We start from the raw sequence: 25,384 nt of genomic DNA, 5'->3' as shown, positions 1-25,384 counted from the left end.
AGCTCTTGCCTTGAAATCTACAGTGAGACAGTACACAATTGCATGAAAAATATTTATTTTTTTCCAAAACATTTTTCATTCATGAGTATTTTCAAGTTTCTCATACTGTACGCAATTCTTTTTATTTATTTATTTATTTGAGAGGTAGAGCCACAGACAGTGAGAGGTAGAGGCAGAGAGAAAGGTCTTCCCATCTGCTGGTTCACTCCCCAAATGGTTTCAACTGCTGGAGCTGTGCTGATCTGAAGCAAGGAGCCAGGAGCTTCTTCCAGGTCCCCTGTGTGGGTGCAGGGGCCCAAGGACTTGGGCCATCCTCCACTGCCCTCCCAGGCCATATCAGAGAGCTAGATGGGAAGAGGAGCAGCCAGGACCAGAACTGGCACCCATATGGGATACCAGCGCCGCAGGCAGAGGATTAACCCACTGTGCCACAGCGCCAGCCCCACTGTATGCATTTCTTAAATACATGAAACCAGCAGCAACTGAAAATGAATGTTGAATTCGGTACACATGTGTTAGCTACCTCAGGTAACAAGAGTATGTGGCAAAGCATACGCCCTCTGCGTAGTGCTTCACAGTCTGCACTTAGGTTTAGTCGGCGTTTAGTGTAGTCAGCTCTTCTTAGTGAGACTCATCACCGTTTAGTAATGTTCTGGAATTCATTCGAGTGTGAATACCTCGCGTCTTATTTATCTTAGCAAATCATATTTTCTTGTATTTAAATATAAAAGTTAACTGAGTTTTAAAAACTTATTTGCAAATATGCTTTTCCCATTTGACACTATGGTTTGTTGCCTACCTAGCTGAATGCATGTCAGCTTAGCCTAAGGCTGTCCACGTACTTAATTTGCTTAACTGTTCATTTTAATTAAAGTGTTTACTGTGTATAGGAATTTGTATTTTGGAGGTGCTTGATCTAGCTACAAAGAAAAATTAGCAATTGCTTTATTATAAAATGCTGCTAGAAGTCTTAATTGTGTTCATTTTAAAAAAAGAAACTGTAATGTTAGACTTGTGTGTGTGGAAGTAATTGAGGTACATCATTATTGTAGTTTAAAAGTTGTACATGGAAAGACATTTTGTTTTTACTGTATGTTTTTACTGAATGAACTATTCCCCATCCCAAGGCAAACATGAATAAAATTAGGTTAAATGCAGCAAAAAAAACCAAAAAACAAAAAACAAAAAAAACCCTGCTTGTTTTGACCTAAGTTAGACCAAAGTGGTTTTCCATCACTTGTCATCAAAAGAATCCTGAGGTTCTGTAAGTATGGCCATATCGCTATTTCTGTCTATATCCTTGCTTTCTGAAGAGCATTCAGCACCACTCAGTCTTTCTGCCTCCAGCTTGGATTTTGGTGTGCTGTGCTCCCTCAGTGCATGTGCACACACACCTTTCCTCTCTCTGTAAAGTTATGTATCCCTCAGCCCCAAGATTCTCCCAAGTGATTCTTTGAATTAGAAATGTTTGTACATGAAAGGATCTCTCCCTCTTTTATAAAGCCACTGTGCTCCCAGTTATAGCCACAAAAGCCCACCAAGTGAGGAAAATTGGGAGAAAGAGCCAAAGGACGGGAGCAAGCCCGCTCGCTCTCAATCTCTCTTGTTCTGTATTTCCTCCTCTTAAATAAATATTTGTTTTAAGGTTTGGGAAAACCACCACAGGCTGAGTGTTTCATACACAACAGGCATTTATTGTCACAGCTTGCAGACTGAGAAGTCCAAGATCAAGGTGCCAACAGATTGTGTGTCTAGCAGGGGGCCCACTCCCTGGCTCGCAGCCTCGCCTTTTCCCCACACCCTCACACTCACATGGTGGCAGGGGCAACAGAGCTCTCTGGGGCCCCTGCTACAAGGGCACCAGTCACATCCACGAGGGCTCCCTCCCTGTGGTCCACTCAGCTCACAAAGGCCCACCTCCTGATACCATCACCTCAAGGGTGAGTGGGAGCATGCAGACCACTGCAGGGAGGGAGGAAAACAGAACTAATTGAGTCATAGCTCCTGGATCTAGTTAAAGCCACTGTACTCAATATTATGGTTACTGGAGCCAGCTAATTCCCTTTGCTGTCTAAGCTGTGTTTAATTAATTAATTAATTAATTTGAGAGACAGAGCAACAGAGAGGGAGAGATAGAGAGAAAGGTCTTTCATCTTTTGGTTCACTCCCCAAATGGCTGCAATAGCCTGAGCTGGGGTGATCCGAAGTCAGGAGCCAGGAGCTTCTTCTGAATCTCCCAACGTGGGTACAGGGCCCAAGCACTTGGGCCATCTTCCACTGCTTTCCCAGACCATTAGCAGGGAGCTAGATTGGAAGTGGAGCAGCTAGGACTCGAACCGGCACCCATATGTGATGCCAGCACCACAGGCAGAGGCTTAACCTACTGTGCTACAGCGCTGGGCCCATCTAAGCTGTTGAAAATTAGTTTTCTGTCACTGGCAACTGAAACAGCCTTTAGTAACAATATGCTTCCCTTCTCACTCAAGACAGCCAGCTCGGGGACTGACAGCCACTCCCTTCTTGGTCTCTCATTGTGTCTGAAGCATCATCAGTGGATAATGAGCGCTTAGCAAAAGCCACAACTATCATTTAATGGTATGCCATGGCACATGGTTGAAACAGCTGTTTTTTACAAAAGTATTTTTATGTATTTATTTGAAAAGCAAAATTACAGAGAGAGAAGAGAAGACAGAGAAGTCTTCCATCCTCTGGTTTACCCCCCAAATAGTCACAATGGCCAGGACTGGGCCAGCCAAGAGCCCAGAACTCCACTCAGGTTTCCCATGTGGATGACAGGGGCCCAGGTACTTGGGTCATCTTCCACTGATTTCCCAGGCACATTATCAGGGAGCTGGATCATAAGCAGAGCATCTAGGACTTGAACCAGCACTCAGTTGGGGAGTGAATCAGCAAATGGAAGATCTTCCTCTCTCTCTGCAACTCTGCCTTTCAAATAAAATAAATATATCTTTTTAAAAAAGTTATTTCCAAGAAGAACCCCAGGTTTTTATTTTAAGATTTATTTATTTTATTTGAAAGGCAGAGTTAGAGAAAGAGAGAGAGAGAGAGAGAGAGAGAGAGGTCTTCCGTCTGCTGGTTCACTCCCCAGATGTCCGCAATGGCTGTGCCTATCCGAATCCAGGAGCCAGGAGCTTCTTCCATGTCTCCCACGCAGGTGCAGGGGTCCAAGGACTTGGGCCATCTTCTACTGCTTTCCCAGGCCATAGCAGAGAGCTGGATTGGAAGTAGAGCAGCTGGGACTCGAACCAGCACCCATATGGGATGCCGGCACTGCAGGCGGTGGCTTTACCTGCTATGCCACAGCGCCAGCCCCGAGTCCAGTTTTAGACTGGAGTTCTTGACGAGGAGTTACGGATGGGGTGTGTTGGGACACACAGCAGGTGTTTCCAGGGGGGAGGCTGGGAGGCACCCGGGGACATGGAGGTGTGAAGAGGCACACGGTCTAGAAGCTGCTCGCCTCTCTTCCCGTCCAGTTCCCTAAGTGCCCGCCATAGGGCCCTCTCCTCCTCCATGTAGCAAGTTCTGAATGCTCTCGAGTGAATAGCTAACGGGAAGTTTGGTGGAAATCACTTCGGTTGGCAGGCAGCAGCATAGAATCTTTTCAGTTGTTCCGTGTGTGTCCCCCCCCAAGTGGCTGACTTGGTGTTGTCACCTCTGTCAGTAGAGGGCAGGATTCCACTCAGCTAGTGGGACAAACACCCGAATCCTGCATCTGATTGTTTGTCACCACCCCAGGCAGTGGCTGCTGCATGTCTGTGAGTCACCTCCACACACACACACACACACACACACACCCGTCCACAGGGCGGAGAAGGAGGCAGACGCTGACTCAGCACTGGGCACTCCCCGGGTGCTGCTGGCTCCCTATTCATTGCTCTTTCAGTAACTTTATAGCTCTGCTAGGAAAACACATACTTTTCCCGTTAGGCTCAGTCTAGGTAAAATCCTAGGAAGTGAATTCTAAAGGGTTTTTGCGAAGCTCACTAAGAAGCAAAGCTCATTTACTAGGTGCTCACTGCATGCCTGACACACCCTAGGGGTGTGATTGAATTCTCTCTGCCGGCCCTGGTGGCAGATGCTACTCCTTTTCGGGGTGGTTGTGAGCTTGAGGTCCGAGGTTAAGCAATGTGCTTGTCATCCTTTTTTTAAAAGATTTATTTATTTATCTGAAAGGCAGAGTTACACAGAGAGAGAAGGAGAGGCAGAGAGAGAGAGAGAGGTCTTCATTCTCTGGTTTACTCCCAATTGGCTGCAATGGCCGGAGCTGGGCCATTCCAAAGCCAGGAACCAGGAGCTCCATCTAGGTCTCCCATGTGGGTGCAGGGATCCAAGGACTTGGACCATCCTCTGCTGCTTTCCCAGGCCATAGCAGAGAGCTGGATCGGAAGAGGAACAGCCGGGAGTCGAACTGGCTCCCATATGGGATGCCGGCACTGCAGGCCACGGCTTTACCCGCTATACCACAGTGCCAGCCCCATGTCATCTTGGGTCGCACGGCAAAGCCTGAGTTGAAAAAAACAGGTTTGGTCCTTCCATGGCCCATATTCTCCCCATGACACTACACATTGAAGTTGCAGTCAAATGCAGGCCTAGAAAGTCACCGAGAATGGACAGCAAGCTTCCAAATGTTGAATCCACGGGACGCCATTTGGCAGAAAAGCTCAATAATATGTGGACAGCATCAACACTGACACACCCCCACCCCCTGCTGCACAATTAAGGGAGTCGGTGGCCTGTGACACAGAGACGGGAGAGGTCAGGCTGTGCAAGCCTGGAGCTGGGAGCCTAGGAGCCTGGATCACGCAGCTAAGCCGGGGCTGATCCCCTCAGTCAGCTGGGAAGAGGCTGGAAGGCAACTGCAGGTCCTTATCGCCAGCGCTCAGCAACTCAGAAGGCTGTAACCCACAGAAGAATCCAGAATACCCAGGGCAGCATGCAGCAGAGACTGACGTCAGCGTGGAAACAGGCCCAGCCATGCCAGGGGAAGGGTGGGGTTTCCTGCTCTGTTCTCCAGGCCAGTTCATGGCCCTGCTGCTCTGTTGAGACAAGAGGTCTTTAGCTACCTGCTCTGGCTCCAGGAGGCCACGTTCAAGGTGCTCTTGGAGACTTGAGCCCCCTCAGCCCTTCCTGTCTCCTGGCTGCTCCAGGAGGCTGGCCTGGAAACCACAACAGTTACCAACCTGTGCTTGAGGCCGGGTCCCAGGGTATGCCTCTGGTTGGTCATGCCATCCTTGTTATCTTGGAGCACTCCTTAGATACCAAGGTCACCAGCACTTTGCACAAGTTACCTCCTTCAAGTGATCCTGAAACAACTGGGTCAGGGCTTCCTTTTATGGATCTGAGAACGCAAGCAATGCGCCTGAGTCTTAGAGACAAGCATGCAGCTGAACCTGCACTTCCGCACGCAAAGCTGGGCTCTCAGGGCCAAAGGCAGCAGGGGTTTCACTTTGTCGAGACGTTGACAGAAATTCGAGTTTGAAGAGCCTTAGTCAGTTCTTGTGCCTGTCTTCCAAACCGCCTCGCTAGCTTTCTGTTTCTGCGCTTTGATTCCCATCATACAGTTTCCTGGTCTGCGTGAGGCCATCAAACCTAGCTGACTGTCACATCCTGTAGGTGGAGCCACTTCCGCAGCCCCTTGCCTGTCCAAAGTTCAAATGCAGTGCTTGGCACATAGGACAGTTGTCTTGCTTGCTCTGGCAGTGATTGGTCCCAAGAACTTCTGCAGACGCTCAAGTCCCTTATAGAAAATGGTATGGGGCTTGCGTAGCACCTATGCTACCCTCCCGTGTATTTTAAATAACCTCCAGATGACTTGTAGTACTTTATACGATGCGAAGGCTGTGTAAATGGTTGTTCTGCTGCTTAGGGAATAATGACAAGAAAAAAATGTCTGAACATGTTCTGTACAGATGCAAATTTTTTTCCCCCAAATATCTTTGGTCTGGAGTTGTTTAATCTGTAGATGCAGACCTAGAGGTATGAAGGACCTAACTGTAACTACTTAGTATGCACTTGTTCAATGTCATGTGCTCCAAAAAGCAACCAAGCAGATGAACGGGAAGATGTAGGCAATTGTCACCAACTGTCAGAACTTCTGGCACCAGTAACTGGGGAACCATGTGGGTCATTCAGTCCTGGGCTGATGCAGTCTCCCAGACCTTTGTCTCTTCCCTGTGTTTCGACCATTAGTGGAAGTTCCTGGATGATCCTGCCCAGGAATGTGGCTTTTCCGTATATCAACAGACTCTGTGGAAGGTTGTTCAGAAAATACACATGTTGAGTATACGCAAACACGTGTACACACACACACACACACACAGAGGAGTGTACTTCAAAACATTAGTGGGAAATGTGTGTTATAAAAAAAGGCATGGATTTCAAATTTTTTGGCACCAACATAGACTTAATTTTTAATTCTATTTTTTCATAAACTTTTTGAAGTACCCTCTTATCTTTTCTTATTGGAAAAGTAATACCTGATGCTCACTGTTTAAAAAGCTGGGCTGAGGCAAGTGTTGTGGTACAGTGAGTTAAGCCATCACTTGGAAGAGCCGCATCCCACATCCAAATGTCTGGGATTGGGTCTTCCCTCCACTTTATTTATTTATTTATCTTTAATTCTTTGGCTAAGACAGCAAAAGAGATGATGCATTACACATGTGTTACCCTTAGCCACAACTGAGAACAGAACGAAACAGAGTTAAAATCAAGGTGTCCCCAGGCACGTGCTCTTTCTGGAAGCTCTGGGGAAGAGTCATTGCCCTGCCTCGTCCAGCCTCCAGACGCCACCAGCATCCTGGCCACATGGCCTTTCCAGCAGCTTCACAGCTATGTGGCTACGTAGCACCTTCCCCTCTCTCTCAACTCCCACCTCTGCTCTCCTTGTCACACTTCCTATCTCTCTCTGATCCTCCTTCCTGCCTCTTGGAAGTTCTTTCATGATTAAGCTGGACCCACCTGTATCTTCCAGTGTAATCTTTCCATTTCAAGATCCTCAAGTCAATCACATTTGCAAACTGCCTCTTACCATGTAAGGTAATGTGGGGAGCAATCCGGACTGGACTAAGTTACTGGAATTAAGACTTATTCTATGCATCTGCTCTCCCACAATATGGCGCTGGGAGAGAAGTAAACAGCTTCTACACAGCTGCCTCCAGTTCAGCTAATAAACTGTAGGACTTGCTCCTGATTGGAGGAGAGCAGCATACTCGGCGTGTGGGCAGCCGAGTTAGGATTGGCAGAGGAGGACTATAAAGGAGGAAAGAGACGGCATGCACCAGGAACATCTAAGGGGAACATCTAGCTGAAGGAACACCCGTGCAGCCCCCCCCGAGAAAGCTGGCCGGCGGTGTGCCGCTCCCCTGCGGAAGTGGGGAATGTGGCCAGGGGGAACTGCCCTTCCACGGAGGTGGAAGGGATAATAGCCAACCCGGGAAGAACCAGCAGCAAACCCGGGGAGGGCCGAGCAGACGAAAGAACAGCGCAGGGTCCTGTGTCGTTCCTCCACAAAGAGGGGGAGCGACAAGGTAATCCTTGCACAGACACAAGTTCTGGGTATTAGCACATGGCTATGTTGCAAGATCATTATTGTGCCTACCTCATCTTCCAAGAAATTGTTTTTTTGAAATCCAAAATGCTTTCTTAAACCAAAATTTGCCTATCATCATTTTCCTATTTATTTTCAATTTTAGTCTCACTCTTAGTCATTTCCCATGCTTATTTAAGCACAATTGAGTTATCTATTTCTACCAAATATGATTCCCATCCTTCTTTTACATTTCTAAGGATTTATTTATTTGAGAGGCAGAGTTACAGACACACAGAGAGACAGAACAACAGAGAGAGAGGTCTTCTATCCACTGGTTCACTCCCCAGATGGCTGCAATGGCCAGAGATAGACTATCTGAAAGCAGAAGCCATGAGTTTCTTCCAGGTCTCTCACGTGGGTACAGGGCCCTTAGCAGTCAGACTATCCTCCACTGCCCTCCCAGGCACGTCAGCAGGGAGCTGGATCAGAACTGGAGCAGCTGGAACTCAAACCAGCGCCCATATGGGATACTGGTGCTGAAGGCAGAGGCTTAACCTGCTACATCACAGTGTCGGCCCCAGTACCCATTCAGCTTTTACTGTTTAAAAAATTCACTATATCACAGGGATTTTTCCATGTCATCACATATAGATTACCTCTTTCTTGTTGATGGTATACAAGTGTCCATTTTATAGAGGTACCACGAATATGTTTAATCAAGCCCCTACTGATGGACACTTAGGATGTGTGGCAGCACTGCTGGTTGCCTCTCTGATATCATTTCTCTCCTTCTCCTTTCCCAAAATCCATCCAATTATTATTATTTTTGAAAGATTTATCCAGAAAATGGCGGCTTCCCCCTGTGTGGTGTGGTGTGGTGTGGTGTGGTGTGGTGTGGTGTGGTGTCGCGGGCCCTCCGGCCTGCAGTGTCCTTGGAGCTTGCGCGGAGCATCGTTCTGAAAAACAGCAGCGAGAGAAAGAGGACACCCACCTAGCATCAAGGAGTTATGAGCTGCGTTTCAATGCTCCAGGGAACAAACTCAAGAGTGTGGTCGAAAGAAAGAAGAGCCAAGGTGACGGGGTGAGTACTTGTTTTCTTACCTGACACGCGGACGAAGGTGCGGCCCAGGAGCAGCCGGATGAGGTCATTCGGGGAGCAGGAGCGCACCAGTGCATGGGAGAGACTCTCTCCTGCTCTCCCTCTCTCCCTCCCTCCCTCCCTTTCTCCATCAATAAATTAAGGGGAAAAAAAGATTTGTCCATTCATTTAAAAGGCAGAGCTACACAGAGGGAGGGGGAGGGGAGGGGGGGAGGGAGACGCCACAATGACTTTGGTTGGGCCACTCCTAAGTGAGAGGGGGAGGGGAGAGGAAAGGGGGAGTGGGGAAGGGAGAGGGGAGGGGAGAGGGGAGAGATCTTCTACCCACTGGTCTACTCCACAAATGGCCACAATGACCCGAGCTGGGCCAATCCGAAGCCAGGAGCCAGGTGCTTCCTCTGGGTCCCCAACATGGGCATAAGGGCCTAAGTGCTTAGGCCTTCCTCTGCTGCCCTCCCAGGCACACCAGCAGGGAGCTGGATCAGAAGTGGAGCAGCTGGGAGTCGAATTGGCTCCCATATGGGATGCTAGCACTGTAGGCAGCGCCTTTACTCACTTTGCCACAGTACTGGCCCCTCATTCAATTACTTATCCCCTCCCTCTACCTGAAGAAGGGGGTATCAACTAACCTAAGCCCACTGGAACCTGACCTTATCCTGGGGATGGGCCAGGAATGTACATTTGACCTAAGCTCATCAATCGGACTGGGGATAGAGCTTAGAGCTGATGCTTAGAGAAGAGCTGCACCTGTCTTCTGCCTTCTTCTTCTCCCCTCTGGACAAGCAGGGCCCTGTTGCAGTGTTGAAGAAACAGCCGATCCTGGAAGCAGCAGAGATGAGTGAGGAGGGACACACGACCTTGGTGACACCTTTGAGTTGCTTCTCGCAGCACATCTGAGCCTCTGACTGCTGGACTTGCAGTCACGTGAGAGGCTAATTTTCCTATTCTTAACAGCTGGTTGGAATTGCAATTTCTGAAACTTGAGCGCACTGCTAAAGGGTTTCTAGGGGGATTTAATCACTATATATGGTCATGCACTGTATAACATTTCAGTCCCCCAGCGAACAATATGCGAAGGTGGTGTCATAACGCTATAACGGAACTGAAAAGTCCCTACCGCCATTGCAGTGTGATTTGTGACTCACGTATTTGTGGTGAGGTTGGTGGAAACAGCCCACTGAACTGTATAAAATACAGCAGACACGAGTATGTGTGTACAAGGTACTTGATAATGATAACAAGTGGCTATGTCACCGTTTCTCTATTTCCTACGCTATACTTTTCATCATGATTTTAAATCGCACCCCTTATGCTTATCTGTCAGTCTGCTGTAGAATAGCCTGCTGTGCAAGGCCTGCCCCGGCCTCTGCTCGTGCCGACCACATCTCCCAATGCCATCAAGGGGCCACGACTGGTGATTGTGACACTATGTAGGTTTGTGTAACTGTGGTTCAAGATGCTCCCACCACAAGAAAACTGCCTGAGGATTCAGCTGTCAGAATGTATCCCACCCTTCAGCCACACATGACTGTATTTGCAAAATACTTAGAATGGGGCTCAGCATATAGTAAGTGCTATGTCAATGTCTATTGAATAAATAAGGAGAATACAGATGGATTACAAGTAGTAATGTTACAAGCAGCATTACAATAACCCCCTCTTTGCACACTTTCAGCACAGTGAGTGTCGCTTATATGACTAGAAGAACAGTTGCTGGGTCAAAGGTTTGTGTGTGCCCAGTATGGGTGTTGACAAATTGCCTTCCAAAGAAGTTACTGAATTTACGGATCTGCTAACCGAGTATCAGAGTGCTTCTTCTCCTGTCCTTTCATCAACAAGCCATTCGTCAAGCCTTTTCATCTTTGCTAATGTAATAGATTAAAAAGATAGATACATTATCCTTTTTGGTTTGGGTTTTCTAAGTTGTGAGAGTATGCATTTTTCATATTTGTTATCATTATATATATATTCCCTCTTTAAAAGATTTGTTTATTTATTTATTTGAAATTCATATGGAGACACAGGAGACCTTGAATAGCTAAAGCAATCTTGTACAACAAAAACAAAGCTGGAGGCATCACAATACCAGATTTCAGGACATACTACAGGGCAGTTGTAATCAAAACAGCATGGTACTGGTACAGAAACAGATGGATAGACCAATGGAACAGAATTGAAACACCAGAAATCAACCCAAATATCTACAGCCAACTCATATTTGATCAAGGATCCAAAACCAATCCTTGGAGTAAGGACAGTCTATTCAATAAATGGTGCTGGGAAAATTGGATTTCCATGTGCAGAATCATGAAGCAAGACCCCTACCTTTTACCTTACACAAAAATTCACTCAACATGGATTAAAGACTTAAATCTATTTATTTATTTGAAAGCGTGACAGAGAGAGAGAGAGAGAGAGAGAGAGCGATTCCATTTGCTGTTTCATTCCCTTAAATGGCCACAATGATTAGGGCTGGGTCAGGCTGAAGCCAGGATCAGGTAGCTTTCTCTGGGTCTCCCATGTGGGTAGCAGGGGCCCCAGCACTTGGGCCATCTTTCGCTGCTTTCCCAGGCACATTAGCAGGGAGCTGCATCTGAAGTGGAGCAACCGGGACCCAAACCAACACTATGAGATGGGATGGAAGAGTCAAAGGTGGCAGCTTAACCTGCTGTGCCACAACACTGACCCCTAAGCTTCCTTTTTTCAAAAAGTCACAATTTAGAAATTCTAGTTTCAAATAGTAAGAGCCAACTAATTTTCCGTACATTTAATTATGTAAGAATTAGCATATCCATATGTGAAAAAGCATTAACATACCACATTTAATACCAAAAGTAAAAGGTCATCTCTAAACCAGGAAAAATATTTGCAATATGCATGAAAATGGATATAAAATACTTTTCATAAATCATTAAGAAAAAGATAAACACTCAATTTTAAAGTAACAAAGGGCATGAACAGACATCTTACAGAATTCAAATAACCAGTAACTGTATGTCTCACTGAAACTGATTAAAAAGTCTAAATAATATATAATTCAGCTATCAAGTTGCAAGGATTCCTTTCTTAAAATTCTTAGTGTTAATAACAATTTAGTTACACAGAATGAGTGACACACAGTGGTAGACTATGAATTGGTCTACTCTTAGGTGAGATTTACCTTGCCTATTAAAACAAAAGTTTTTTTTTTTTTTTTTTTTTTTTTTTGAAGGTAGAGAGAGAGAGAGAGAGAAAGGGAGATCTTTTATCTGCTGGTTCACTTCCCAAATAGAAAACAGCCGGAGTTGCGCTGATCCGAAGCCAGGAGCCAGGAGTCAGGAGCCAGGAGCCAGGAGCCAGGAGCCAGGAGCCAGGAGCTTCTTCTGGGTCTCCCACGTGGGTGCAGGGGCCCAAGGACTCGGGCCATCTTCCACTGCTATCCCAGGCCATAGCAGAGAGCTGGATCGGAAGAGGGCAGCTGGGACTCAAATCGGTGCCCATATGAGATGCCAGCTTCACAGGCTGTGGCTTTTCCTGCTATGTCACAGCACCAGCCCCCTAAATTGCCTTTAAAACACGTGTGACTAAGTGATGTGGGCTAGGCAGACAGTTAGTGAGGGACAAAGAGCTGAAGATGGCACCACCCAAATCCCGTCTCTCTCCATGCAGATTCCACATGGTTGGAGACTCGGTACACCCACTCCTCACACTGGGACAGGGCCCACTTTCCATCAGGGTCCAGATGCCGTGACACCTTCTTGGAGATCACCCTGTGTGCTGGAGCCGCACCCGTACCCTGTAGAAAGGATGGTCCCAGCCCGGGTGGAGGTGAAGTCCTCCCTCCTGAGGCCGCCATGCCCACGTCTTAGGTGGGTACTGTCCTTTTGCCTTTCAACAAATCCTGCTTTCTGGCTCACCTCCATCTGTCTCCTGGCCGTATTCCTACATGCAGGGAGACAACCTGGATTAAGGGATTAAGTCTAGCTGGGGCCCTCTCTGAGGCCAGCTGGGGCCCTTGCTCCCCATCACATAATTTGGGTGTCTCCATCCCCCACACAAGGACTTTTGGGGCAGTGGAGCTTCCCTGTGTGACACTACAATGGTGGAGACACGTCATTACACACTCGTACCAAAGACTGTAGTTGAGGGGTGAACCCTAATGTGAACCAGGGACTTGGATGATAATGGCATATCTGTGTAGGCTCATTGATTGCGACAAACGCGTCTGTCTGGTGGGTGACGTTGAGGATGGGGGAGACTGCCCGTTTGGGGCCAGGCAGCACATGGGAGATCTTCCCCTCGATTTTGCTGTGAGTCTAAAACTACTCTACAAAAAAAATCTACCAATCCAAAACCTTTTAAAGTGTGTGTGACATGCCCTCTGACACACCCATTCTTCCTAAAGATGTAAACAAAGATATAAAGATACAGATTATTCATTGTGCCTTTACTTATCACTGGAAAAATACACACTCATTGTTCAGTAATAAGACAATGTTAAGTAAATGCCGGTATGGCTACAGGATGGAATACGTAGATGTTAATAACCACAAGCAGACTATTAAATCACAAAGGAAGTTGTGCATGAAATATTAACCCCATGGTGATATTAACAACATGATCTTAATTTTGTGTGTCTGGGAGAGAGAGCGAGCGAGAGAGCGAGTGAGCGAGAGAGGTGTAGGGAGTGCAAGCAACTCAGAGAAAAGATTGTTGTGATTATACATACAGAATGTTGGCCATCTCTAAGTGATTCAATTGCAAATGATCTTCATTTCCTTTTGTACTTTATTGTTTCTATTTTATTTTACAGTGAATGCATTTATATCCTTTCTCCCATCAATAAAGCTATCCAAAGTATTTTCCACGGTATTAGCAAGTCTCGTATAACTTAGGCTATTCTAGTTTGCAGTCAACCAAAATAATGCTAGGAAATGCTATGCAATAGAAGTAAGGTATTAATTAAAAAAAAAGAGTATCTCAGTTATTTGCATGAAAAGTGCACTCTAATTTACCCTGGTTGCTGACAGAATGTTGGAAAGTGTGTTAGCCCTCATGCTGGGGAGGAAAACCATGAGTTATTTTGATGGATACAATGCAGCTGAGGTTATTTTTGAACAATAAAAAGCAGCAGCACTTAGTTGAGTCTGGAAAAAAAAAAGTCTCAGTTTTAAAGCTTCATTTTTCACAGTCACAGTGATTAGTCCAGACTCATAGCAAGAGGCCTCTCCAGAGCTGCAAGCTACTGGGTTTTCTTTCTCTCTCTCTCTTTCTTTCCTTCTTTCCTTCTTTCTTTCTTTCTTTCTTTCTTTCTTTCTTTCTTTCTTTCTTTCTTTCTTTCTTTCTTTCTTTCTTTCTCTCTCTCTCTCTCTCTCTCTCTCTCTCTCTCTCTCTCTCTTTCTCTCTTTCTCTCTTTCTCTTTCCCTCCCTCCCTCCCTCCCTCCCTCCCTTCCTTTCTTCCATTTACTTTGAAAATTAAAAGGTTCTTGTGCATTTTCGTTCAGGTAGCAATTTAGCAAATTAAATTGTTTGAGATGAAAGTGCGTGAATAAGCACCACGTCTTCTCTTTAATCCAATTGTAGTTTCTAAATTTACTTTTAATATTCAAAGTAGCTGGAAATTAGCCTGATACCCAATGGGGCAGAAAACTTACTTATCTTGATGAGAAAAAGGAAGAAGCAAGGGAAGCTGTCCATTTTACATTAGAAAAATGACAGTAAATTGCTTCCTGTACAAATGACTTAATTTGGGCCTCAGCTCCCTGTTGCTGGGTTTATTGCTTTGATCCACACACTCCCCTTTTCACCATATGTGGGCACGTTCGCTGCGAGCTTGCAGTTCAAGACTGCTAGAGTTACGGAGGCACAAGGAACCTTCTCTGGTTCCTTCCTTCAGAAGCAGTGTTTTCTGTCATTAGCTGTTTCCTTAGGCTTCACGAGTGCATCTCACCGTGGAACTGTCAAGCTGTTTGAAATCCTGTCTTCCATTTCCATTTTTAAGTTGCTTATTTATTTATTGTTTAGAAACATTTATTTGAAAGAGAGAAAGGAGGGATGGAGGGAGAAGGGAGGGGAGAGAGAGAGAGAGCGCGCGCGCTCCCATTTGCTGATTCACTCTCCAAACGCCCACAATAGCCAGGGCTGGACCAGGTAGAAGTCAAGAGCCAGGAACTCTATCCAGGTCTCCCAGGAGTGTGGCAGGGACCCAACTACTTGGGCCATCACCTGCTGCTGCCCAGGGTGCTCATTAACAGGAAGCTGGAATGGGAAACGGAGTCGGGGTTCAAACCCTGGTGCTCTGATAGGAGATGCGGGTGTCCCAAGCAGAGTCTTGAGTCCTGTGCTGAATGCCTGTCCCTCCAGTGGTCTGAATAGGGAGGGTCTTTCCTTAGAAAACCCTTTCCTTGGGGTCTGGAGTCACTGTGGCTGAGACTGGGGAACCCTCCTCACTCACAGGGGAAGTAATTTTATGGTTGCAGGCAGGCTGGGTTTGAACTCACAGTTGCAGGTTCTGTCTCTACCACACATGCCCCACAAGCATGGTAGTAGTCTGAGCTTTCACAGGGTCCTGTTGCTTTGCCCCCTTTCCTTTGCATGTGCTAAAAAAGCAGAAATGGGCTGGTGCTGTGGCTCACTTGGTTAATCCTCCGCCTGCAGCACCAGCATCCCATATGGGTGCCGGGTTCTAGTCGCGGTTGTTCCTCTTCCAGGCCAGCTCTCTGCTGGGGCCCGGGAGTGCAGTGGAGGATGGCCCAGGTGCTTGGGCCTTGCACCCGCATGGGAGACCAGGAGGAAGCACCTGGCTCCTGGCTTCGGATCGGTGCAGCACCAGCCATAGCGGCCATTTGGGGAGTGAACCAACAGAAGGAAGACCTTTCTCTCTGTCTCTCTCTCACTGTCTATAACTCTACCTGCCAAATAAATTAAAAAAAAAAAAAAGAGCAGAACCAGTTAGGGCCTTTCTTTCTCTCTCTGACCCCTCAATTTTGGGGCTCGAGGCTCAAGCAGTCCTGAATTATCATCTTCCCAAATGGTCGCATCACTTCCTTGAAGTCAGGCCCCGCGTTTTTGCTGCTGTCTGCAAAACCATGTCCTCACTAGACATCTCCTCGGAGGTGAAAGTCGGCAGGGTGCAGCTTCTGCTTAGAGGGTGGGGTGAAGGCTGAGGGGGCAGGGAGGGGGCTGCCCCAAGACTACCTCACTCAGCCTTTTCATTTTGCAGGGGATTAGCCTGAGACCTGTCAGAATTCAGGGTTGTGTCCCCTGGACATTTTTTGGTGACCTTCGGTTAAGATGGTATGAAACTGTGCAAAATGACCACGTCTTAGAATTGATTCCCTCCCCAAACCAGGTCTCTACCCTGTTTTTCCTCTAGTGCCAAGTGGCACCATGACTGCTCCCACATACCTGAGCCAGAAACTGGGGATCAGACTTGCTTCCTCATTTTCATTCCTAACCTACCAGCAAGCCCTAATAGTTCACCTTCCAAAATATGTCTTGAGTTTGCACACTCCTCTCTGCGGCCACTGTCCCTGCTTTGTCCAGACTGCTATCGATGAGTGCTCAGACCTCTGCTCAGTCTCCTTTCTGTCCTGCCTTGTTCCAACCCATTCATCACTCAGCTGCCAAAGTGACGGCGATGGTCTGAACGTATCCCCACGGAGATCGTGTGCGTTGGCAACCGTTCACGTTTCAATGGCACTGGGAGGTGGGGCCTTCAGGAGGCATTCAAGAATAGATGAGGTCACGAGGGTGGGTCTCCTGTGATGGCATCAGTGGCTTTAGGAGAAACGAAAGTGCGACCTGAGCTCGTGCACCTGCTGCGTCTCGCCATGTGGTGCCTCCCATTGTGTTACCCTGCAGCACGAGGACCCCCTCCCTCCACCAGTGCTGGCACCATGCTCTCAGACTCCATAACCAAGAGCTAAATCGATCTCTAGTTCTTGTTTCTTCTTTATTTATTTGAAAGACAGAGTTACAGAGAGGTAGAGACAGAGAAGTCTTCCATCTGCTGATTCACTCCCCAAATAGCTGCAACAGCCGGAGCTGAGGCGATCCAAAGTCAGGAGCCAGGAGCTTCTTCCAGGTCTCCCAGGCAGGTGCAGGGGTCCAAGGACTTGGGCCATCTTCTACTGCTTTCCTAGGCCATATTAGAGAGCTGGATCGGAAGAGGAGTAGCTGGGAATCGAACCAGCGCCCTTATGGGATGTCGGTGCTTCAGGCCAGGGCTTAACCCACTACACTACAGCACCGGCCCCTGATCTCTATTTCTTAAATTAACTACTGAGCCTTCAGTGTTTTCTTATAGAAACAAAAACCAGACTAAGACAGTGATCTTATGAATATGGAACTCAGAACCCCAGAGGACCTCAGAGAGCAGTGCCTTAAAGGCTCAGGGCAGCAGAAGTGCTGGTGAATTTGCAGCATTGAGGGGAGCCAGGGTGGCTGAGAGTGGATGGCCAGAGGCTGACGGGGCTCTGGGGAGCTGCCCCTCTGCTGGGGCTCCAGGGCTGAGATGTTGCCAAGCATCTTGCTGATCTGGGTTGCAGCCCACTCAGACTCACTCATTTGTTTCGAGACACAGCCCTGAAGCGCTACACCTGTCAGTCAGAGGGCTGGGTGGATGTTCACTGTGGCCCCTCCAGCTCTGTCACTCTGTCCTTCTGTGACTCCAGATAAGACTTGGGCCGTGTCTTGTTGCCCATCACACCTGGGGCCTTCCTGGTAGCTAAAGTGCCTGTAATTCATGTCCTCTCATTTCGCCGAGGCCCTGCCTGGCCTAATGCATTGATGGGAAGCCACATTTTCTCTTCTCCACTCTCTCACCTCCCTTCTCTGCCCCTCTCTTCCCCGGCTGAGCTCTGAACCTCAGCAAAACTGGGTGTTCAGGCTGCTGCCTGGCTCTCAAAGGCTCCCTTATGTCTGACATTGCTTCCTGAACCTCGCATGAGCAAGAACCAATGCTGGAAACCTCTCCTTTGCACCTGTCATTCGTGGTCACAAGGAAGGAGCTGGCTGACTCCCCCAGTGTGCTGTACCAACGAAACAGCCAGTGGCAGCCAAGCCCTCCACACAGACCCAGCTGATATCTACAAGCAAGAAGAAATCAGGAACAGGGGAGAAAGCCACAAAGCTTTAGAAGCTGGGAAATAGATGGAAAGGGGCGTAACAGACTTGGATAGAAGAAGCAGAAAGCTCAGCTTGCTCTGGGAATGTGAAGAATCAGAAGAAACACTTCCCAAACTATCAGGACCATGGACCCTGGAAAATGGAGGTGCAAGTGGAGCCGACTGGAAAGTCTCTTTAACAAACCAGGGTCCCCTTCCTGTTGCATGTGGTGAGTGAAGTCTCCTCTGCAAATACAGTGCAAAGTCAGAGTTTCACTTGCAAAGAATTGGAAACAGAGGAAATCTGAACTCAGGTGCAGCTGAGCCGAGGGGTGCAGTCCTGGGACGGGGTAGGCAGGCAGTAGACTGCCTAGGGCTTGATGAGCACACAGGCTCCACTCCCAGCCTGGCTCCCACAATGGCCACAGCTAGACTTGGACTTCCCAGGGTTCCTCCCATGGAAACCTGACCTTGACAAGAGCAGAGACCTAAAGACGCTGGTGTATTGGTGGGGGGTAGGGTGTGTCCCACAAAAGAAGTGGTCAAGCTAACTCACTGCACCGGGAAGCCCACTGGTCAGCACGTACCTACCCCCCAACCCCGTCCGACACACATGCAGCTTTAATGAACTTTCTTGGTGTCATGTCCTCCAAGGAGCACTGACCTTTATGGAAACCTGCCTTCCTATACAAGACAGAAACCCTACACATAAGAAAAGAACACTCAGAGGACTCAGAGACAGCCCATGGAGCACGGCACAAACTTTTGAAAAGTATGTCTTCAGAGTTTCCTGAGACAGTAACGATGGATTCATCCCTCCCTCATAGAGATAGTAACATTCTGATAGCAGAAATGAGAAATTCTGTAGAACTGAAAAACAACAAAAGAGAGAGGAAAAACAAATAGAAACAAAAGGTAATCATCAATCCAGAAGGTCCAACAAACAAAGAACAGGCGTCCTAGAAACACGGAGTGGAGAAACCGATGAGACAACTCGAGACTGCTCGGAATGGAAAGGTGGGGGTTTCAGGTGGAAAGGGCTCACTGAGTGTGTAATATGATGCGTGAACCAAGGCCGGCAGGTGCATTAGCCTGAATGTTCTAGGAAACAGCAGAAATCCTTCAATCTTCTAAGTGAAAAAGCAGGTAACAGAAAAGGGCCAGGAATAAGAATGGCAGGAGGCTTCTCAATAGCAACACCGGACATTAGAACAGTGATGCATGGGCCTAAAGGTTCAGGGAGGAGATATGAGGGTTTTCTAGTGCCACGGTCTCAATATTCTGTTTTTCCTCATAACACATATGTTGAAATCCCACCCCACTCCACAGAAACCAACAAGCACTGTGTAAAGTTTCCTAAAAATCAAGAATCCAATGTTACTTATGAACCTGGAAGGGCAAACCAGAAGGAAGAGCTAAGGAGTAATTGTCTCCTGCAGGGCCGGAGCCCAGGTGGGGAAGAATGGAGATGCTGTGATGTAAACCTCATAGCAACTACCAGGCTTTTTAAAGTGCGCACATACATACAATTGCAAGGATGGCCGGAAAGGAAGGAAAAGGTGTGGAGGGTGGAGACAGGAAAGGCGGGGGTGAGGGCTGGATCTGCCAAGTGAGTTCCCAATGAGAGAGTTACTGTCTGTACAGTTTAATGGATTCCTTTTTCCAAAAGCCCTGCCTTTTTAAAAGGTGACCAGAAACACCATTTGTGTTTAATTTTTTAAAAATTAACTTATTTACTTTCACTTATTTGAAAGGTAGAGAGAGAGAGATCTTGCATCCCCTGGCTCACTCCTCCAAATGCCTACAACAGCCACAGATGGTTCAGGCTGAAGCCTGGATCTAGGGACTCAATCCAGGTCTCCCCGAGGAGGTGGCAGGGACCCAACCTCTTGAGCCACCTCCTGCTGCCTCCCAAGGTGTGCATTAGCAGGAAGCTGGAATTGGAAGCAGAGCCAGGATTTGAACCTTAGGAATTCCGTTATGGGATGCCCGTGTCCCAAGTGGTGCCTTTAAGACTGCAGTGAACACCCACCCAAAACAAATCAGACCCTGCAATGGGGAACCCTCACTAGAGGGGAGCCCAGCGCCTTGCAACCACAGCAGAATGGAGAGGAAGAGGTCAGATAGCTGGGGAAGGGGAACAGCCAGTAAGGGTTGCTCTGCGAATTCCCCAACCCCGAGATTCCTGTGGAGCCCGGCACATGGTGGGCGATGCGGGAAATCAGCTCTGGCCTGGAGCATGGGGCACTCAGTGCCCGCCCTGGCCAGGGACGAGGAACAGGGGTGTAGACAAGAGCAGCCGCAGCAACTCTGCCTGGGGCCAGTAGGTCCTATCCTGGAAGGGCTGGCAATGCCAGCAGAGGCTCCAGCGCCTATGGGCAACCCTGCCAGAGCGCTCACCTGCTCCCTGAGCACAGGGTGGTGGCTGCCTAGGAAATCTGACTAGAGGAACATCATGTGTCCCACGGAAGGGATCTGGACACGGGCGCATTCAGATGCTCTCTGTGGAAATGGCAGCGGGCCCTTCCTTGGGGAAAGCACTGTGGTGACAGAGACCCATGAACATGCTGACAGCCCTCGATGGGTACCGCACCTTAACACAGTCACTGGACATCTGGACAGGTTTTTGCACAAAGACTCACACCGCAGTGTCACGTTTAATGGAAGGAAGAAGCACCAATGCCAGTTGGCATATTTGCTTCTCTTTTGGAGGGTATTCCTTAATGGCAATGTAAATACATGCCTGTGCATTGTGTCTGTGTTAGAGGTGTTGTGTTATTACTAAGATGATGCTTATAAAGAACTTGGTAACATGGGAAGACTGGGCTGCAATCCTGGGGGAAGAAATGAAACTGCAGCCATCATTACCCCAACTTGTACTGTATTTTATTTCATTTTTTTATAAAATATTGTATTTATTTATTTGAGAGGCAGAATTACAGATAGAGAGAGGGAGAGACAGAAAGGTCTTCCATCTGCTGGTTCACTTCCCAAATGGCTGCAATAGCCAGAGCTGGGCCAATTTGAAGCCAGGAGCCAGGAGCTTCTTCCGGGTCTCCCATGCAGGTGCAGGGGTCCAAGGACTTGGGCCATCTTCTACTGCTTTCCCAGGCCATAGCAGAGAGCTGGATGGGAAGAGGAGCAGCCGGGACTTGAACTGGCGCCCATATGGGATTCTGGCACTGCAGGTGGATGCTTAACCTACTACACCACAGCACCACCGTCCCCCCAACCTGTATTTTAAAGACTAAAGTAGTTCCCCCTTATCCATGGGGCTATGTTCCAAGACTGTCTGAAGCCGAGGAAAGTACTGGCCCTATATTCCCATTCCTACATCCTTACGATACAATTTAATTTCTCTGTTATGCACAGTAAGAAATTGACAACAATAACAGAACAATTGTGACAACACATTGGGAAAGAGTGACCTGTGTGTGGTCTCCTGCTCACAGCATGGTATTGTCCTCCTGCCTCTCCCCGGACAGCAGCCCTCCATGGTTTCTCTCTGGCCCATCTGAATCGCCAGCATCGCTGCTGTTGCACTTCCGGCTCGTGGGTGAGCCCTGTGAGGGTGACTGGAAACACAAGCGCTGTGATCCTGTGACAGTGACTCAGCGGCTAACGGGCGGGTTGTGTATATGGTGGGGATACACTGCTCAGAGGGGTGATTTGAATCTTGGATGGGATGGGGCAGGATAGGATGAAACTTCATCACACTACTCAGAATGGCATGTAATTTGAAATTTATGAGTTTCTTATTTCTGGAACTTTCCATTTAACATCTTTGGGCCATGTTTGATCCTGGGTAGCTGAAACCATGAGAAACGAAACCTGGGTAAGTGGAGACCATTGTACATATGGAGACAAGAAAGAAAACCAAAGCAGTACTGAAACACTGACAGCATGAGACATACAAGTAATCCATCTCCTTTTTATATTTCCACTGGTCCTACTTATATACAATATGCATTGCTTTTTAATGGAAAGTGTGATAAATGCTTGCATGAAAATTTCTCATCCCATCAATAGATAAGTATCACAGAAATCAGATTAGTGACATGCAACCTCTTCAAAGATATACCAAGATTCCAAGTCCCTTCTAACAAATTGAGCTGCTTTGATTTCCACGCACTTCTAGCAAATACTGAATTTAAAGAAATTGATTTAGAAATTCAGTCATCGTAACGCCTGCCTGCAGAGTTAATACAGGTCTGGAGTTATCTTTCCCAGTCTCTGCCAGAGGTCCCAAGCTTGTTCCGGTGTTTCGAGAAGTTTCGATACTATCCCTTTTAAGGGATTTGATAAAGATTTTTATTAGCTTTTTCTCCAAGGACCATGACGGGCATAATTACCGAACCTGGGTGTCATTCAAAGCAGGACACATCAAACCAAAAGGCTGCAGTGGACACTCGCACACAGAGCTGTGCAGGGCTCCCTGGGAGCCAGATAATGCCGGGCCAGGGGGAGCCCTATAAACACTGCGGCCCTGAGCGCTGGTCTCCACATTCAAACCCGGAGAGATCTGACACAGCCGGCTGAGATTTCTTTTCCCGAAGGTAGCCCGGCTGCAGGTCGGGAGAATTGTTGAAAATCCTGAAAGGTCTCCTACCTGTTGTTGCTGCTCTCTCGTCACTTAGGAAAAGCTGGATGGCTTTCTCTCCCGGCCTCGCCAGCAAATTGGCTGGGTAGGACCACGAATGGGTGAATCTGCCTTAAGCTACGGAGATTATCTCCCAGAGCTCAAAGTTCGTCAGTTCTTACACCTACCCTGCTCTCTACCCGTCCTTTCTGTATTATTCACTGCTCCCTGCTCAGAAGACTTCCGCAAACAGGCGCACGGTGCCTGGAGAAGGTATGGGTGTCAGCGACTGCACACGCGGATCGCTCCCTAGCTGCGTTTCGGGCGCGCTGAGGTCCCGAAGCGGGCGCGGCGGCCGCCCAATCCTGGTAATACCACTCTGGACCACAAGATGGCTCCATAGCTACAGCAAAGGTGGGCCCATCCCTGCCTGGCACTCTACTAGGGAATCTGAATTGGCGGCCAAGACTCACCCAAGCCTGCGCGGGGCGCTGCTGATGGTGGTGGCAACAGCCCCAGCCTGGTTATACCCAGGGCAGACAGGCTGGTTTTTATGTTTTCTTGATTTGTTCCTAGGTGACTGTGATGTGTTAACAAACAAGATATCACACTGTAGAAAAGACCGTCGTCTCTAAACAGTTTTTGTTTTTACGGGGCTATTCCAGGGACCGTCATTTTTTTTTTTTTCTTCTAATCATCGTGTTTAAATGGAAAGAAAACAAGCAATGCTTAAAATCCTGAAATGATTTTGGTCCTATAAATCTCCAAGAAGACCTCTCCCGCTGCGATTATCACAAGAGGTTGGTGTGTGTTATTAACAGGTGCAAAGCTCAGGCCTCCCTGTAGCCTGCTTCAGTTGAACAGCACTCAATTCAAGGTCTCACGGGCAAAGGGCACGCGTGGGGCGGCACAGGGAGTGCCCCGTTTTAGCTCACAGAGAACAGCGTTTTCCTGAACAGACTTCACGCAGTGCTGCGGTAAGGTAAGTAGCCAGGGTGTGCCGGGCTGCTCTTGGCAAAGACCTCTTCCTCCCTGTGTGGCAACAGAGAGTCCTAACATGCGGCACGGCCTGGCTCTGGGGAAACTTCCAGAATGGGGTGGGAGCAAATGGTGGTCACCCTCCAGGTAGGTACAACACTGACAGTCAGAGGCCTGAATCTGCACAGCTAGGGCCGGGGCTGGGAATGGCCAGCGACACAGGTCTGCAAGCTCCCTCCTGCCCCACGTGATTCGGGTGTGCTAGCAGAATAAGCAAAAAGGAGAGAAGGTGCCTGAATGGGGGCCACGCTGGTCACCCCACCCCATAGAAGCACCCTGCACCGGGAGGGATTCCTTGGGAAATTACCCTGTAGGAGCGCCCACCCTCTGCAAGGTGCCGAGAGGATGAGGGCGTGGGGATTTCTCTGTGAAGCAGCTGGACCCTAGCCAGGGCTGAATGGGATGCAAAGGAGAGGCAGAAACACAGCCCACAGCAGGCTCGGCAGTTTCGTGGTGTCTGAGGTTAGCACTGTGGTTAGCGGGTGTCTGTGGTGACATCGCTTCCTTCCATCTCACCCCCGTCCCGCACGCTGGTGGTGGCGAGGCTCAGCGCCTAGAGCGGTGAGCGTCCTGGGCAGTGTCCGCTCTGCCCAGCGTCACCTGGGAAGTAAGGTGAGGGTTCTGCTCCCGAGCCCTCTGACCCTGCCCCACTGTGCCAGGTGTTTGCTGGGCCAGGCCTGGAGGCTCGGCTCACCGCCCTTCCCTCTGAGAAGTGTGCCTGGCTGGGCTGGACGCCCTGTTGCATATTCCAAGAGGCCGAGGGGCATTGCACTGGAAGCCCTCCTCCTCCACAGAGGCGGTGCGTTCCCTGGGGCCCTCCTCCGTGGGGGATTCTGCACCCCCAGGCCCAGCACAGAGCTGAGAACACGGCAGGTGCACCAGGAGAGTTTGCTCTCACAAGTGTTTAGGCTCCACCCAGGGGCTCTCAAGGCCAGAGAGGAGGGGCACCCAGCCCTGGCTCTCGAGCTGCACCATGGAGTGACCGCCATCTTCATTTCCACATCCATAAAATGGGATGGCAAGTTCAGTCGCAATAGTAGCTATTTTTTTAAAGATTTATTTTATTTTATTTGGAATATAGATTTACAGAGAGGGGTAGACACAGAGAGAGAAAGAGAGGTCTTCCATCCGCTGGTTCACTCCCCAGATGACCACAATGGCTGGAGCTGAGCTGAGCTGAAGCCAGGAGCCAGGGGCTTCCTCTGGGTCTCCCACATGGGTGCAGGGGCCCAAGCTCTGGGCCACCTTCCACTGCCTTCTCAGGCCATAGCAGAGAGCTGGATTGGAAGTGGAACAGCCGAGACGCAAACCGGCACCCATATGGGATGCCCGTGCTGCAGGCTGGGGCTTTAACCCACTGAGCCTCTGCACCGGCCTCTTGCATTAGTGTTTGTCAAATAGCGGCTGACACTCAGCAAGTCATCTTACTGACAGGGGGCAATCTAGATTCTGTGAGTAAGGGTCTGTTGAAGCCATGGAGGGGGAGGGGGAGATGGCTTTGTTCTTCGGAGCGAATGTGGGGCTAGGGAAGGAAGTGAACTTTGGGGAAAGAGGTGATAACCTAACTGTGTAAACAGGAAAAGCAGACACCCCCATTTCTGCTTCCCAGTGCTGTCGTGTGTGTGTGTGTGCATGTATTTGTGTGTGTATTCATATATGCGTGTATGTTGTATGCATGTGTGTATTAGTGTATGAATGTGCGTGTATATGCATGTATATGTGTGTATACACATGCATCTCTGTATGTATGTATATGTGTGTATTCGTGTATGCATGTGTATGTGTGTGTATTTGTGTGTATGCATGTGTGTGCATGTATGTGTGTGTGTATGTGTGTGAACAGCATAAGAGACTCAAGCACGGGCCTGTAAAGGATATGTTTTGTTATTTAACTACTTGAAATCTAGATTCCTCATTCACAAATCTTGGATTATAATGCCTCCTTTATAGAGACACCATAAAAATTAAATTATGGTTTTAAAGATTTTTCTCAATCTCTTTTGGAAAGGACTTTATAAGGATAAAGCATTATG

Source organism: Oryctolagus cuniculus, chromosome 10, assembly GCF_051225735.1.
Source record: "Oryctolagus cuniculus isolate XC-2025 breed Fujian yellow rabbit chromosome 10, ASM5122573v1, whole genome shotgun sequence".
Taxonomy (NCBI): Eukaryota; Metazoa; Chordata; class Mammalia; order Lagomorpha; family Leporidae; genus Oryctolagus; species Oryctolagus cuniculus.
This window is presented reverse-complemented; position numbering follows the sequence as displayed.